General features: G+C 46.8%; 1 pseudogene; it reads right to left on the bottom strand.

Annotated features, from left to right (window-relative positions):
• Positions 1-1,688: 1,688 nt before the first annotated feature.
• LOC109777492 (probable L-type lectin-domain containing receptor kinase S.5) lies at positions 1,689-6,272 on the bottom strand (annotated as a pseudogene).
• Positions 6,273-6,580: the final 308 nt, after the last annotated feature.

Raw genomic sequence — 6,580 nt, 5'->3', positions numbered from 1 at the left:
CCCTATACCTTGTTCAATCTCGTTACCGGCAAGTCTCTTTACTCGTTCCGTAACACATCATCCCGTGATCAACTCCTTGGTCACATTGTGCACATTATGATGATGTCCTACCGAGTGGGCCCAGAGATACCTCTCCGTTTACATGGAGTGACAAATCCCAGTCTCGATTCGTGCCAACCCAACAGACACTTTCGGAGATACCTGTAGTGCACCTTTATAGCCACCCAGTTACGTTGTGACGTTTGGTACACCCAAAGCATTCCTACGGTATCCGGGAGTTGCACAATCTCATGGTCTAAGGAACTGATACTTGACATTAGAAAAGCTCTGAGCAAACGAACTACACGATCTTGTGCTAGGCTTAGGATTGGGTCTTGTCCATCACATCATTCTCCTAATGATGTGATCCCGTTATCAACGACATCCAATGTCCATGGTCAGGAAACCGTAACCATCTATTGATCAACGAGCTAGTCAACTAGAGGCTTACTAGGGACATGGTGTTGTCTATGTATCCACACATGTATCTGAGTTTCCTATCAATACAATTCTAGCATGGATAATAAACGATTATCATGAACAAGGAAATATAATAATAACCTATTTATTATTGCCTCTAGGGCATATTTCCAACAGTATCACCGTGGAGAACTCAAACCGATGCACCAAATGCAATGGCAAGGGCACACGGAGTGCCCAAGTCCTTCTCTCTCAAATCCCACCGAAGCAACTAATGCTAGGGAGGAAAATGAGAGGAAGAACAAGAAGGAGAACACCAAGAACTCCAAGATCTAGATCCAAGGGGTTCCCCTCACATAGAGGAGAAAGTGATTGGTGGAAATGTGGATCTAGATCTCCTCTCTCTTTTCCCTCAAAACTAGCAAGAATCCATGGAGGGATTGAGAGTTAACAAGCTCGAAGAAGGTCAACAATGGGGGAAGAACACGAGCTCAAAAAGATAAGGTTCATTGGAGAAGAAGACCCCCTTTTATAGGAGGGGGAAAATCCAACCGTTATCCACCAACTCAGCCTGCGCAGCGCGGTACTACCGCACCTGAGGCGCGGTACTATCGCAGGGGCACGCGGTACTATCGCACCTGAGGCGCGGTACTACCGCAGGGGCACGCGGTACTACCGCAGAGCCCCGCGGTACTACCGCCCACGCAGCAGAGACCAGAACAGCCACACATGTACTAAGGCAGATTGCGGTAGTACTGCTGGCGCGGTACTACCGCTCCCCCTTGCGGTACTACCGCAAGGCAGGGGCTGTCCAGGGACGGGAAGACACGGATATAAAAAATTACATCCGTGACTACTTCCGCAGAGTTGGAGTCGATGCAAAACCCCGACGCGGTAGTACCGTAAGCCAGCCGCGGTACTACCGCGCGAGGCGGGGATGTAAAAAATTACATCCGCCCCTTACTGCCGCGTACCTGCGGAACTAAGCAGGGACCATGGTACTACCGCTTACTAGAAACGGTACTACCGTGGGTCCTTGCGGTACTACCGCACCCCCTAGTTCGGCAAACAAGAGCAATATTTGCATAGACAAGGAAAACATAGGATGCTATCAAAACGCAGCTAAAGACAACAGATGGATCCAATAAACCAGAACTGCCATAACTTCTGCAAATGATCTCCGAATTGAGCAAACTCAAACTTGTTGGATACAAGACAACGAGTGGCATCAAAACAGCGACTGGTTATAGTAAGAAGAGGCAGGGGAGGTATGCCTAACACATAGAGGAGTGAAACCTCCAACAGAGAAGAACCGGCATAACCTCCAACATCGAAAACATCATAGAAGATGCAAGTGAACTCCGTTTTCGATGAACTCGAGCTTGTCAACAAGATGACCAGAAGGTCCAAAACGCACAAAGAGAAGCAAACAAGAACCAAGAAAGATGATGCAAGGATGCAATGGTTTGAGCTCTCTACGAATGATACAATCAAGCTACTCATCGAGAGCCCCCCTTGATAGTACGGCAATCGATCCTATAACCCGGTCTCCCAACTACCATCATGAGACCGGTAAAATAGAAAACCTATGAAGGGCAAACCTTTGCCTTGCACATGGTCCACTTGAGCTAGATGAAGACGATCTTGACTCCCTCAAGTCGGACCACCTTTCTTGAATGCGTTGGCTCGATGAAGACTAGTTGATTGCTCCCCCATACTCCACTATGGGTGAGCCACTCTTCCGCACATCTTCACAAGTCCATTGTCACCACAATGGACGACAAGTTTCAAGCATTTGATCTCTTCGTGATGCTTCCTTGAACTTGCACACCGCAACCTAACCCCACAAAGAACTCTCACGAAGATCATGGGTTAGTACACAAAGCATAATTGACAATGCTTACCATACCATGTGATCGCTTGATCCTTCTCGATACATCTTCTACGTTTTGTGTGTTGATCAACTTGATTCACTCTTTTACTTAGTCTTGATCAACCTCTCACAAGACCAATCTTTAGGTAATTCCTTGAATAGCACCTTGGTCATCACAAACTCTCCTTGAAACCAACAAATGTACTCCAAGAAAAGCCTATGGACAAAACCTTCAAATATAACTCAAGGCAACCATTAGTCCATAGAGATTGTCATCAATTACCAAAACCAAACATGGGGGCACCGCATGTTCTTTCACCTTCCCCTCGCCGTATAGACTCCAAGTCCAGTCCACGATGTGCACCGTCAAGGGGTGTTGCCCTAGCCCGCCGCTCGAGTAATCCTCCTTGCCAACCTGGTCGCTATCGTGGATGTACTTCACGCCGCTGCTGGGGCTCCTCCCGCTGACCACCTTAATGATGAAGACCCCGAACGCGTACACGTCTGTGTCGAGGCTGGCGCGGCCGGTGAAGAAGCACTCGTAGGCCATGTAGCCGCAAGTGCCGGCCACCGCCTGCGTGCAGTGGTGCGTGACCCCGCCTGCGTGCAGTGGTGCCCAACCGCGCGTTGTAGTCCTCGTCGAGCATCACATTGCTGGGCTTGACGTCCCTGTGCAGGACCCGCTTGCTGCTCCCGTGGTGCAGGTAGTCCAGCGCCGATGTCACTCCACAGATGATCTTGTACCGCCGATCCCATGTGAGCTCAAGAGTGCTAATCTCTGACGACGAGTTGCTCTCTCTGGCACTGGCATACAAGAGCTTGTCCATGCTGCCCATGGGAAAGTACTCGTACACCAGGAGCAGCTCGGATCCCTCGTGGCACCAGCCGATCAACTTGACGAGGTTGCGGTGGGACAGCTTGCTGGTCGTGTTCACCTCCGCGACAAACTCCCGCTCTCCTCGGTTGGAATCGGCGTTGCCCGTTGACACCCGCTTCACAGCCACCTCCAAGTTCATCCTATTGATGTGGCCGAGGTAAACGGTGCCAGAGCCGCCTCTGCCGAGCTTACGTGTAGGACTGAAGTTGGCAGTCGCACGCCTAAGCTCCCTGAGCTTAAATTTGACCGGACCATGTGCATCGATCATTTTCTCAAGGTTGCGGTTGGCGAGCCTTCTCTGCCGTGTGAACCTTCTCCACATGAAGAACACACCAACCAAACAGGTAGAAAATATAACCAAAGCAGCAATAGCCAAAACCACCTTTATTCCAACTCTTATTCCAACTGTGGCATCATTTTCTATTGTGGTGAAGTTCCAGGACTTTATCTGGTTCAGTTGGGTGAAATCTCCTGTGGAACCTGCAAACACCAGATATACATCGTCTGCCAGATACTGTGATAGATTAACATACAAACCTCCGATGGATTCAAACTGCCCTACCCCTATTGTGCTGTGCTGGACTAGATTTACTCCAAACAATCCTGTTGTACCATTGTATGCCATACTGACGCGTACATCAGTCCCACTTGCGAGGAAGATGGACTGATTACTGAGCGGGTATTGCCGAAAAGATTTGATGCTGTTGAAGTCGAAGCCGAAATGGTTGCCGTCAAATTCATCCGCATAGCTCTGCCTGGTGTCGAATTCGACGGCAACTACTCGGTTTGTCTTGGCGCCATCTGTCTGCTTGTTGCATACGCCCAGCCACTGGCCGCTGCTGTTGCTGGGCAAGGATGGATTGTTTGTGAGCATGAAGGCCATACCTTCTGTGGGAGGATGTTGAGCACGAACTCTGTACTGAACGACGTGAGCGCTGTACGCTTGCTGTTCCACAGCTTGAGGGTTTCCCTTGCGTAGGCCACTCTTCCCGACCGGTGGCTCATGTTCCCGGTGTTCGGTGTGATTTGCAGGGCGTTGTTTGAGATTGCTGAGCCTGGGCTGAAGCTGAAATCATCCCTGTTGCCTGGGTTGAAATTGGGGTAAGTGAAGTGCAAGCAACTGCAAGTTCTGCCTAGGATGACAACAACTGCAGACACTATACAGGAAAAGCTCAACATGCTGTGGGTGTTGGGTATTGTCATGGCTAAATGGCTCCCTTAGCTTCCTGCAACCTTCTCAAGAAAGAGGAGGATGCCAGTTCATATGATCCGTGTACTTTGCTTTTCAATGCAAGAGGAGGGGAGGAACTGACAAATACTTGGACACAAAGTCAATGGGACTCGTCAGATACCGCCGGCAGTGATATTTCTGCAGCTGTAGAAAGTTGTTGATTGTTAAATTAATAATCTGTGCAGGCAAAATGTTCGGAGAAATTTTACTTACGATTAATATATTTGACTACGCGATCATCTTCCTTTTTTTTAACTAGAAACAGAACAAAAGATGGGTGTCTGGGAAGAATAACGAGGCCCTTGAACAAGTAGAACAATGACATTAACATAAAAAAAACACTAAGAGGGTACAAGCAACTGATTAGTGACAACTTGATAGTGCCAGCCCTGAGGAGCTTGGATAGAAATTTCTTTCATCTAAAGATTCTTCATTGAAGATGCCTCATCGATGTAGAACTTGTCTTTGGAGCTGTTACAACAACTTACAATACAAGCATACCAGGTTAAAAGAGGAGTGTCTGTGAGGAACAACAAGGCTGTTGAACAAATAGAATAGTGATTAGTGACAACTTGATATCCCTGAAGAACTTGGATAGAATCTAACAATTCTTTATTGAAGACGCTTCATCAATGTAGAACTTGTCTCTAGAGTTGTTACAACTTACAAGTGTACCGCAGGCAAAATTTGAAGTGACTGCAAATAAGAAGTTTCCAAAATGATTTGCAGATCCATCGCTCTAGGGTCAAGGCAGCTTTTGTTGAACACCTCCTTGACTGGTTATAATCTCTGTTCCTGTAAAAAAATTCTTTACTTTCTTTACCCACCTTATGTACAGTTTGTAAGTTCCCCTTAATTTTGTAGAATATACACCGGGGGGCTTCCCCTACGGTATTGCATTCAAAAAAGAAAAGTTTCAGTATCATTGCACACACCAAGCCTGTACTTATTGTGGCTTTGTGGGATCCCAAGGAGTTTGATCTGATTAGATCGCTTAAACTTGCAGGTTGAGGATTAGAATTGACTTGGGAAATTGATGTTCTAGGTCTAATAAACTACTGTAGTTGTATTTCTCTTAAGCCCAATTATGAACACCTGTTATACCAACCACATGACTTTCAAACAAGTCATATCTATTTTGTAATACCTTCTAGCAGAACTTTCAGCCCTCGCAATTTTCCACTTAGTTTTGAACAAATAACAGGCAAAAAATGCGGCATCTGTATAAAAACTGTATTCAATCCAATTGCACTTATCGTACAAAATCACAAATTAACACTGAAGCTGGCCTTATTTAACTCATACTCCTTTGCTTACCAGTAAATAATGGTGATAGGGTTGACATGGCCCTTTGAGCATGGACCTTCTGTGAAGAGATCCTTGATAATTCATAGAATGCATCGTGATAGATATCCTTTTGTCAGGATCATGTGGAAGAAGCTCAGCATCACAGGCCATTTTCTTACTGCCATTTTCCTTGTGTTTCACTTTGCAGTTGGGGTCGAGGCTGAGGTGGTGCATTCTCAGATGGAATTGAAGTCGAAGCAACAGCCAAAGCCAACTGATTTTCACTTCCTCTTGTTTCCCCTTGAGCGGATCTTTGTGGATTTGCCTTCCCAAAGACATTGGCCGGAAAAAGAAACAATCAGTTTCTAGTTCTCCAGTCTTCAATCAAGTATTTCGGTATGAGAAATAAGGGAAGAAGGAGAAGTACTTCCCTCTGTCCTCCGTCCCGGCCGCCGGCCGCCGGCCGCCGGAGCTCGAGCAACAGTGAGAGGAGAGACCCTTGGTGCGGCTGAGAGGGGTTAGGTTTCTTAGATTCGCTTCTCCGATTGAGGTGGGCTGTGGCCTATGCGCACTAGGCAGGCTATGCAAATGAGCCCACAAGCGTCAGATATGATGTTTTTTAGTTTTTGTAAATCGGAGATAAATTACCTCAATTTATCAAATTCTACTAAAAACTCTCAATTTATCAAATAAAAGGTAAGTAACAAAAATCAGTTTCTTCACAGGGCAAAGAGGCGATCAACAACCCTACACGCAGAATAGAAGCCAAGTCCTAGTCAACTAATTCCCCTCGTCTCCAATAGCCGCCCTCATCTCCCATAATCATTTCGGCAAGCGAGACGACTCACGAGAG

Source organism: Aegilops tauschii, chromosome 2 (genome assembly GCF_002575655.3).
Source record: "Aegilops tauschii subsp. strangulata cultivar AL8/78 chromosome 2, Aet v6.0, whole genome shotgun sequence".
Lineage (NCBI taxonomy): Eukaryota > Viridiplantae > Streptophyta > Magnoliopsida > Poales > Poaceae > Aegilops > Aegilops tauschii.
This window is presented reverse-complemented; position numbering and strand designations above follow the sequence as displayed.